Raw genomic sequence first — 12,173 nt, 5'->3', positions numbered from 1 at the left:
ATGTGCTCCATGTAATATAAGGCAATCAAAACAGACGGAACGGAACGCGCGGAAATGCGGGACTCTAGTAAAGTTTAGTTACTTTCTCTTCCGCGTTTCCGCGTTTCCGCGTTTCCGCGCGTCCATGTAATCGCACCCTAATGCGAAAATTTTGTTTTTGAAAAAGATTTCTTCATTGGACAATCGCTTACGTTCCGACATCCGACGGCGACATACGATGTATTGTAGAACAGGGTACTTATTACGATTCTTTGAGTGAGTTTGCTCACGAGGTGAAAATCACAAAAGTGAGAGATTCACTAGGTTGTCTACGCTTCTATTGGTCAAAATCTAGTGAATCTCTCACTTTTGTGATTTTCATCTCGTGAGCAAACTCACCCAAATAACCGTAATAGGTACCCAGGTCAAAGTATCCTAGTTTGTGCGACTCGCGAGGTACCGAGAACCGTGCTTCTGTACTCGTCTATATTCTTTGCTTCTATACTCGTCTATATTCTTTGATATTACCCAAGGTTCGTAGATGAACGACGGGAGAAAACTAAGGTCGTCGCATTCAAGAGGTTTGTTCGCGTCGCATGCCCCAACATGCTCCTTCTTACTCCAATGCGCTCGTATTGGTGCGCTCCTCGAATTAGACCAATACGAGCGCATTGAAATAAAAAGGAGCAAGTTGGAGCATGCGACGCGAACAAACCTATTGTTTCAGCATTGGGTCCCAAAATGGTGCCGCCAATCAAGCCACCGGACAGCTGTTCAGCTGTCACATTCTAGTGACCTTTCTACTCTCTCAATTCCTAGGCTAGGAAGAACAGAACGCCCTCTATTTTTTATGAGACAACCACATAGAGATATTATATATAGAGGACGTGAGGGAGTCGAGAACGCGATAGAGAAATAGAAAAAGAACGCTGCATATAGGCCCCTGCTGTCCTTGTCTAATCGCGCATGCGCATGGCACACGTTCCCCTTCTCTCTCTGCTCATCTCTATCTCACAATTTTTAATGGACAATAGTGCAATATTTTTTATTTTTATAAATATTCAATAAATAATATATATATTGATATTTTTAAAATTTTTATGTATGTTTGTATTAAATTAAATATATAGTTTATATATTTTATTTGCAATTAACTACAAAAACAATAAATTTTATTATAATATTCTATATATATTATTTTTTTTAGTAAATATACAAATCCGTTGTTTTTTGTAATATACCTAAAATCTATTTACAATTTTTCAATTTTAATAATTTTTTTAAAGGATATATATTGATTTATTAATCACTTCGTTCTAGAGGTTAAAATAGTTTAAGCGTAGTAATAGAGAAAACATTGATATTATATATATCTCTATAAAAAAGAGAAGGATCCTCTTTTGTGCTAGTCAATTAGTATACAAACGCGCATGCGCAATTAGACAAAGACAGCAGGGGTCCATATGCAGCGTTCTCTTTCTATTCCTCTATCGTATTCACTTACGGGCAAGCATACGACTCGCGTCCTCTATATATAATATTTTTATAGGCAATCATGAGGCAACCTGCATATACCGGCTATACCTCAAGGACGCCAAGAGCACAGTATATACAATAGCGCAACTCTCTGTCGGCATTTTTGATGTCAGTGAGGGCCAAAACGGAGTGCGCATGTGCGAAATAGTTAAGTTGCCCAGTATCGCCATCTGAACTTCTCTCTTTTTTCATCCTTTATTTTCCGTTCTGTCACACACAGGCCGGCGTCCCATGGAGCGGATTATGCGGAAGCGGAACCAGCGGATCGCCAATCACGGAATCGTTCCGATAGAACTTATCGATGAGCTCCATCGGAACGATTCCGTGATTAGCGATCCGCTGGTTCTGCTTCCGCGTAATCCGTTCCATGGGACGCCGCCCTCACTATTATGATAAACTAATCTTTTTTTTTTTTTTTTTTTAAGTCAAATTTGCCTAAACCAAACTTCGCCGTCCTGACCCCTGAGGGAGGGCCAGGAGGCTTCGTGGTGGATTCCCGCCCGTAGTATCCCGAGGGACTATCGGGCGGGGGACCGACCTAAAACCTGACTGAAGCCCCTGGTCATATGGATATTGTCCACCGCGGAACCGCGTAAGCATTACTTCACGGTGGACACCCGACCGGCGTCCTTTAGGAAGGACACATCCCCCGAGAGGATACTACAGGTATCCCCCCGGAGAGGACATCCCTTGCCCCGAAAGGGCATCGAGGGGAGCCGGGCTACTAGCTCCCCCCGGACTTCCCAGGGTCGACGTGCAATGAGAGCGGGGCCCCCACCCCTCTCTCTGCCAACCCGGTAAGTGAGGTGATCGCAGTCACCCACCCACACACAAAACGTCACAGGACGATTACAGTACATAACGTGCACGAAACATGTACACAAACCACCTTAACATAGTAAGGGCCACAGGCCCAGCCCCCAAGGGGGCCAACAACAAGGCGCTATGGCCAACCACAATAAAGGTGGGAGGGTTGTTACTCCCACCTATGACAAAAGACAATAAAACTGTAAACAACATATACTTGGCGTGGGTGAAGAGGCCGCGGAGTCACCTCTCGGCACCCTCCCCGGCGCTCCATCACCCATCGCCGCAACCTACAACATAAACTTGGCGGGGCAGGGAGACCACGGAGTCACCTTTCGGCAACCTCCCCAGAACTCCCCGCACCCACCGCTACACACTACGACAACAAAGGACAAAACCGACACTAAACATCGGGGGCAGAACTGCAGCCCGGCACGGGGGAGCCGCCTCTCCGCGACTTCCCCCGCCCCCGGCTACAGTCTACCCTCGTCCACTTCGGGCTCGCAGGCCCCCCATCGGGGCGCCCCGGAGCCTGAACGCGCTCGGCAGCAGGCGCGCTCTCCCGACACCTCTTAGGAGGCACGCGCACACGAGCGCAAACCGTCGACCCACAGCAATGTCCAGAGGGTTTCCCCCTGGACGCACACGAATGACATCGAGGCGACGCCACGCAGTTGGCCGCCTTGTGCCCCGCGCAACCACACCTGTAGCACATACCGCTACGATCAGTGTCGGCTCCACAACCATTGGCCGAGTGACCAAATTCGTGACACCGATAACATTGCAGGGGGCGACGGGCCAGATGAACAACATCTAGCCTTTCCCATCCCCCGACATCACAATGCTACCGGCAGCAACGAGCCTTCGCGCTACTCCAGATGGGCAACGAATTCACAGCGTCCCGAAACCCGTTCCAGGAGACAAGCGGATCACTCCTGCTTGTAGATCCTCAGCCTTGCAGCCTCCAACTAAGGCAACCCTGTCAAGGATGTCCTGGCGACCAACAAAAGCCATCATCCCCTTTAAACGGATGTCTTCCGTTCGTGAGGGGCGGCCAACTCTGATCGTTCCTGATGACGGGAACACTTCCTTCATCTTTTCCGCAAGTGCGTCTGCCTTCACGGACGAGTCTCTACCTCGAACCGACAACAAAATGCTGCCGGTTACTCCTCTCCTCATGTGCATAGACTCAATCCCTAGCTCTTTGGCGTCTATTTTAGACTTAGCCTCGGATAATACCGAGGCGTAAGTCCTATCCCGTTCCCCCCTTCCGACCGTCAGCGAAATTACCGACGCAGAGGAAGGGGGAGGAATTCGGCTCTTCCTCTTTAGGGCGGGAGCGCCCGAAGAAGGGATCCTCTTAGCAGAGGACCCCCCACGACGACGACGACGTCTACCCTTTGTACTAGCCCCGGGGGCAGAGGCATCCACCGAAGCCTTTGCAAGAGCAGAGGCGGCGGAGCCCCTGGCCACGGGACCAGCCGATGGCCCACGGACACCGACAACGCTTGCCTTGGGCGCACGCCTGGGGGTCACTTCCGGAGAAGAGTCCCCAGCCCGCCCAGTAAGCAATGGCTTAATGTTAGCCAACACGGCAGCAGATATGTCGACCCTAAGGTCGGCAAAACGCCTGTCCAATATGGACGACAGGTCCGCCATAGTGACGGGATGACTCCCAGCCAAAACCGTCCCTGCTACCACCTGTCCCGATGGCGATCCCGGGGATGATGCCGGACAAGGTCGCTTCCTTGCTCCCCTGTCGCCAAAAAAGTATTCCGCTTCCAACTGCGGAATGGCCGCCCGAAAGCTCGCCATCTCCGCCTCAACCCTATCTCGATCGCGCTCCAAAGCCGCGATCCGATCCCGCAGTCCCAGGTTCTCGGTCCTCAGTGCCTCAGTCTGTGGATCCGTTTCAGCGACGACCCGCTTGGCCATCTCATCGAAAATACCCACAAGCCTCATTGAAGACACCCGAAGATCCCTGGCCACGACCTCATCGAGACCAGTGACATCGGATGCCTTCTCCACTTGTGTGGCAGACAACCCGGCCAACCTCCGGAGCTCCAAATTGGTGACTCTCACAAGGCTGGACCTAAAGACCTCATCCGAGGGGATATTCTCCCTTCCCACTGCGGTGAGGTTTGGTCCTAAACTCGGATCCAAAAGTCTATTGAGGTCCTTCAAAAGGACCTCCTGCCTTTCTGCACGTAAGACACGCTCCTTGGCTTCCGCGATATTTACATAGTCCCCAGTTGTTTTGGGGCGACCACGCTTAGTGCGTCCGGCACACTTACCTCCAGTATTTTTGCGGGGGTACTGCTTCCTTCCAGTTAGCAGCCGCTTGTCCAACACCTGGAAGTCTGCGTCTCTCCCATCGTCCTCCGGTGAACTCGGCGAGGAGACCGTGATGAAGCTCACCCCCGGTTCACACTCACCGTCACTTTCACCACGAATCTTTTCCGGCGAGGGAATCTCTGAAGAAGAGACCCTCCCCGACTCCCCGGACCCACTCACCTCTGAGTCACTGAGTTCGATAGGGTCAAAAAACCGCACGCACTTATGTAAATGGCAAAACGGTGATTCGCCATTTACACAGTCCAACAAGAATCTCTCGGTATTCTTGGCAAGTTTCTTGTACACACCAAGAAACCGAAACTCGCGGATGTCCTTGTCTTGGAGTAGCCGGTGAACATCGACCACAAGTTCACTCGGGTCGACACCCTGCTCTAAACTCTCCAAGGTTATATCCACCTTGATGAGCTGATCCTCCACTTCATCTATGTCCAGCTCACACGGCACTGTCACTTCCTCATCTGTGGCCCCAGCCGGCAAAGCCACAGATGACCTGTCGTATGATGACGACATGAGGGGAGCCAGGCCTACACCCCCCCCCACGCCGGTTCCCAGTATCCGACCCTGGGAAGTCGTCTCTTTTCTTCGATGTCATCCCATCTGAAAAAGAAAATTTGGTTTTTTCTGTCGGGGGTTTTCCTTCCCCTTAGGAGGTTGCCTTACTCAGCTAACGGGGCCTCCCCCCCGGGTGTTATCTTCGGTGTTTTCCTTCACCTAGTGCAGTGGACAAGTCCTTTTTAGGGCCTGCACGCCCATCACGCCCCATTCATCCTTCGCACACACTCCAGCTCGGGTACCTCGGGATTGCGACACCCGTACACTACAGGGATGAGTCTGTAGTGCCCCTGAGGGATGATAAACTAATCTAAACTGAATGAAAATTACTACAAATAAATTGTTAATATATTGGAAAAAGCTAAAAATATATATAAAAATTTGGAAAAATGAATGATAGTACATAATTAACCTTAAAATACATAAAATCTATATATATAAAGAAATCTACTAATATATATAAATATATTATACTTATAAAATATTATTAGTTGTAAAAATGTTATAAAAATTAATGTAATATATAATTTACTTAAAATAAAATGAACAAAAAAATATAATGTGGCAACATATTATATTTACATAAAAGCAACATAATACATATATAGATAAGATAATTATATTTGTATTAAATATAATATTGTATAAATGTATATGTATATGTATATGCAAGTGTAAAATAATTTTAAAAAATATATTGTTAAATGAAATGAGTGAATATATGTACCTGAGAAAAAAATTGACATATGTATATGTCTAAAAAATTAATTTAAAATGTGGAAAATAAACAAATCTATTTAATAAAGAAAAAGAATATATTAATATCTTATGTTAAAATAATTTCTGCTCTGAATATACACTGGTCTAACCCATATATACTCTAGAAACAAACGTTTAAAGGGAACATTGCAACGGTCATTTAAATAGAAAAAGAGCAACAAACAGAGAAAGTGAGAAAGAAGATCACGTGACAGTACAGGCCAATCAGGGCCACCTTATCTATTTCGCTCATGCGCACTCCGTTTTGGACATCATAAAATCAGGAGAGTTGCGCTCTTTTTAGATGGAAGGGGAATAAGAGCGCAAAACTGTGTCCAAGTTGGGTGCGAGAGAGAACCACGTTTTTAAGGAAAGAGAAGGGTAGATTGTTACCTCTGTTCGCAATGCGCAAACGCGAATTAGCGAAAGCACTAATTACATTTCCAGTTTCAAACGGCGCGGTGAGCGTGACGTCACCGTGACGTCATCTACGTTTGCGCATTGCGGATAAAGGTTAAAAGCTATCTTTCTCTCTTGCACCAAACTTGGACATAGATTTTTAGCACGACAGACAAAGCAATTCCCCCTCCAGAGGTTGCGCTACTGTATATACTGTGCCGAGAGCACGGACTATACTGTGGAACTAGGGATCGAATATTGGCACAGATTAATAGACAGATCGCCAAAGATCTGGATGAAGGAAAGACCGGAATTTCTCACTGATTTCAGCGCCATATCGTAGTAGTGGTCAATACAGTAACTATTAATACGTTCCCAAGATAAGAGCGTCTTATGCTCATGAACTCGTCCGACGGCATGTACGAGATTTTATCTTTTCGTATCGTTCGCGTATTTCGGAAAGGACAGAATTTTATGATGTTATAAATAAATAAATAAATAAAAAATTAACCTGACCTATTATAGTTATTAAATCTTTTTTTAATAAATGTTTCATTATTATTATCATCTAAGTCTAAGTTGTTTAATTAATTTTTAGTTTTTTAATAATTAATTTAATTTATTCTAATCATTTTAATATGAGAAAAATACTGTTACGTATACGTTTTATAATGAATTAATATATTTTGGGAGTCGAATTATATATTTTTAATAATATAAGTGTTCACACACACAAAAATTATATTTGACTTTTAATTTTAATTATTTTAGCAAAGAGTTCCGAAATCTCTTACACACATAATAGGGATTTTTTTCATCCATATAATTCGCAATTAAGTATATATGTTAATTGTTAATTTTAATAAAATAAAAATTAAAATTAAAGGTCAAATATAATTTTTGAACATAAATATATTAATTCATTATAAAACATATACCCGTGATAGTATTTTTCTCGTACAAAAATAACTAGAATAAATTAAATTAATCATAAAAAAAAATTAATTAAATAATTTATATTTTATATGATAATAATAAAACATTTTATAAAAAAAACAGATTCAATAAATATAAGTATATATATAACATGTATATACTTATATTTATTGAATCTGTTTTTTAATCAAATGTTTTATTATTATCATATAAAATATAAGTTTAAATTCTTTAATTAATTTTTAATTTTTTTATGATTAATTTAATTTACTCTAATTATTTTTGTACAAGAAAAATTAAAAATACTATCATGGCTATACGTTTTATAATAAATTAATATATTTGTGTTCAAAAATTATATTTGACCTTTAAGGGTCGGCAGTACACCCAGGCAAACTCCGAATTGATATTGGAGACCTCGTGCGGTGACAACGCGAAACTCCGGTTTCAGTGTTGCCAACGCCGAGAAACCAATTCTCGGGTTTTATGTAGTGGTGTATGTCTGTACACGTACATACACCAACTGCATCGCTCACACGGACGCACGTAAGAGAGACAAGGACCGATAATCACGTGTTCTCCTTGTTCATCTACCGTGCCGGTATACGCGAGATGCCGCCTGAAAATGCTTTCTGGCCTTCCGTAGCAGAAAGCAGTAACGTAGCAAGACTAATAAACACCCACTTTTTGGAAATTGTATATATGGTTATGCACATATGTGCATAACGTATATATATAACATATATATATATATATATATATATTATATAAGGGATATGTTGATTATATTCTTGATTTCTTTTTGATTATTGATACTATTGTATAATTTGCTCCAAATACTTATAACGTGAAAGAACGTTGAGTAATGTATAATCAATGCAAGGATGTTCAGTATATCATCCAGTATATAAATTAGAGTTCAAATATATCAATATCAATTTTTTTATAATATATATATATATATATATATATATATATTAGAATATAGAAAAATGATAAAAAAATATATTTCGGCGATTTAAAAATTTTTTAATATATTGAAAATATTTTTACTACATACACTATATATAAGTGTAAAATAATTCAGAAAATAAATTTAATAAAAATCTACATACCAGCTGTGTGCATGTGTGCAATTGATTTATTACTTGAAATTTATTTACGGAATTATTTTGCATTTATATATTTATAGTATGTGTAGTTGTAAAATGATTAAAATATTTTCAATATCAAATTTTTAAGTTTATCGCCTATATAAAAAATATATTTCTATGATTTTCTATATTCCAATATATTATAAAAAAATTGATATTGATATATTTGAACTCAAGTTTTTTACGTGATTAAATATTCTTGCATTGAGCCATCATACGTTACTCGTAAGTTCTTTCACGTCATAAGTACTTATGTAGCAGAGAGGAAGAAATGAGAGTTATACAATGTAACATCAATAATCTTATATATTATAATCTTATATATTATATATATATAATATTTCATTTATTTATAAAAAACATTTTATAAATAAGTAAAATATTATACAGACAATGTACAAGATGTTCAGTTTGTGCCATAACAAGCTTCAATCAATAATTATTACTCCAATGAGTATAATTCACAATAATTTTTATATAATATAATAAGTATTTGAATATATAAAAATATTTTTAAAAATTTGTTTTAAAAATTAATTGAAAAAGAATATTTAAAATATTTTTTTATATTTAAAATATTCTTTTCCTCAATTAATCTTAAAAAAAATATTTTTAAATATTTAAAAATATTTAAAAATACTATATATTATATAAAAATAATTGTTGATTATTATATTGGATTATTAATTGAATGAAGCTAGAGCTTTTAATATGGCTTTTAATACTGCTTGACAAGGAGAGAGCATCATTCCATCTTTGTCTCTCTTACATCGCATATGTAGTAGCGTCCATGTAGGTACAAACACTAAAAAATATTAAATTTAATTTTTTTATTGTTTTGAATAATTTTATCATTAATATACTTATTTTCAGAACTATTTCAATTTTTATTTCATACTTATGTTTATATAAATTATAAATTAAAAACATATCAAAAATGTAATACATATTAATAAAATGCAAATACATATAGAAAATTAATTATAAAATGTCATCTTAAAATAGTTTTTATTTTTGTTCTTTATTTACATATGCATACATATACAAAAAAATAAAAATAATATGATAGCCTTTTTGCTAACATTATCTCTCAATATTTGCATCCGTGTGCTCACGTATTAGTGTTTGTACCTACATGGACGCTACTACATATGCGATGTAAGAGAGACAAAGATGGAATGATGCTCTCTCCTTGTCAAGCAGTCAGCATGTTACCACAGAAATTTCCCCTGCTCCTTATGAATCTAGTGAGAATCTTATCGTCCAGATATTTCATAAAATAAGTGACATAACTTCGTGAATTTTTTTTTAATATATTCTTTATATAATAAAGCAGTCCTCTAAAAGGCCGGATTTTACATTTTCGCTCTTAAAAATTTATAATAAATAAAATACGGACTCGCGGCTAACCCAACCTTACCCGTTCCTAGCTGTGCATTCCCCCAAGTTTATTAAAAATTTTTATTTTTATCTTTTTTTCATAAAATAGCTCTTTAGAGGACTACAAATGAGCTTACTGATTAAGAATATCCTAAATTTAATAAGATTCATTCAATATTTTCGCTAATATCTGGAAAATAAGAATCCGTAATTCCCGGCCGGCCGATAGGCGTCTCCACCATGTCGCCTGCCGACCCTTAATTTAAATTTTTATTTTATTAAAATTAATAATTAACATATATACTTAATTGCGAATTATATGGATGAAAAAAATCCCTATTATGTGTGTAAGAGATTTCGGAACTCTTTGCTAAAATAATTAAAATTAAAAGTCAAATGTAATTTTTGAACACTTATATTATTAAGAATATATAATTCGGCTCCCGAAATATATTAATTTATTATAAAACGTATACGTGATATTATTTTTCTCACATAAAAATGACTAGAATAAATTAAATTAATTATTAAAAAACTAAAAATTAATTAAACGACTTAGACTTAGATGATAATAATAATGAAACATTTTATTAAAAAAAGATTCAATAACTAGTAGGTCAGGTTATAATTTTTTATTTATTTATTTATAACATTATGAGCTATTAAGCTCATCATCTCGTTCGCTCTCTGTCTTGCTTTCATTCGGCAAGTCACAAACGGATTAAAATAAAGATAAGAAAGCTCGCGAATCATCTCAAACAAAATTTCGGAGCTCTGATGATCCAATAGATATATGATACTTGTATGTTCCTACTTCAACTCTCGAGAATCTGAAACAAAAGAAACTCGTGTCCAATATATACATATATTACATAAAAGTGTATAGCACTCCGCTTGGCAGTTTATCCGAGGCTGTGAAACAAGAAAAATCGAGGCTAGCAGAAGTAGCAGATTAAAAGTTGAGTAAGTAGTAATTAATTAATATTATATATATTTGTATTTACGCGCGCGCGCGTGTAGGTGGGTGTGGGTGTGGGTGTGTGGGTGTGGATGTGGGTGAAGAATATATATACATATATATATATACAGGGTAGTCAAAAAGTATCGGACCCCCCCAATATTTCCGTTCTCTTGCATTTTACAAGAAAAAGTTTCAGACAAAAGTTGCAGGGTTTAAAAAGATCTATTTACTGATTTTATCAGTTTGACCTTGGATGGCGTTGCCAAGGTCAGATCGAAATTACATTAACTTTTTTAAATAGAACACCTAACTTTTTATTGCATATTCTTGTAGCTTATCTCGAGACCTTTCCAAAACACTACAAGAAAGTTTATTTTCGTTGAGTACTTTCCGAGTTGTGAGGCTTGAAAGCTACAGTGTACTGTAGTGTGGGTCCGGCCAGCTGGACCCACACGCCACTCTTGCCTTAACTGGCTAGACACACGCCACACTTGCCTTAACTGGCCGGACCCACACGCCACTCTTGCCTTAACTGGCTGGACCCACACTACAGTACACTGTAGCTTTCAAGCCTCACAACTCGGAAAGTACTCAACGAAAATAAACTTTCTTGTAGTGTTTTGGAAAGGTCTCGAGATAAGCTACAAGAATATGCAATAAAAAGTTAGGTGTTCCGTTTAAAAAAATTAATGTAATTTCGATCTGACCTTGGCGACGCCATCCAAGGTCAAACTGATAAGATCAGTAAATAGATCTTTTTAAACCCTACAACTTTTGTCTGAAACATTTTCTTGTAAAATGCAAGGGAACGGAAATATTGGGGAAGTCCGATACTTTTTGACTACCCTGTATATATATATATATATATATATCGTAACTAGATTACAAAATTTGTCGTTTTATAAAATCTAGTCTAGATATTTTATTAAATGCGGCCACATTTTCAAATTATGGTATATTGAAAATGAAATGTTTTTCAATCTGGCTAAGAATTTTAGTCTTTTTATAAAAAGGACTCGCTGCATTATCAAACAACGATTGTTTGTACATTTATTTTAGATTTTGATGGCTAATTCACTTTAGTCATTTAATGAACGGTATGACTGATGTTATTTTTAGTATTTTTATAACAATTTTAGTATTTTTATAAATTTTATAAATTATGGTACTTTTTATAAAATCTAATTAACACATTTATTACAATTGAGATTTTATGATAAGTAACATGAGTCTTTTGTTTATAGAAAATTAATAGGGATAAAACGCGTCGTTCATATTGTAAGAAATATATGCGTCCGGCGGAACTCGTCATATTGCGTACCATGCGTCTTACACAGCTGTTTATTGCGTGCGCA

This window comes from Nylanderia fulva, unplaced genomic scaffold, assembly GCF_048542155.1.
Source record: "Nylanderia fulva isolate GAGA-0341 unplaced genomic scaffold, ASM4854215v1 Scaffold60, whole genome shotgun sequence".
Classification (NCBI taxonomy): Eukaryota; Metazoa; Arthropoda; class Insecta; order Hymenoptera; family Formicidae; genus Nylanderia; species Nylanderia fulva.
This window is presented reverse-complemented; position numbering follows the sequence as displayed.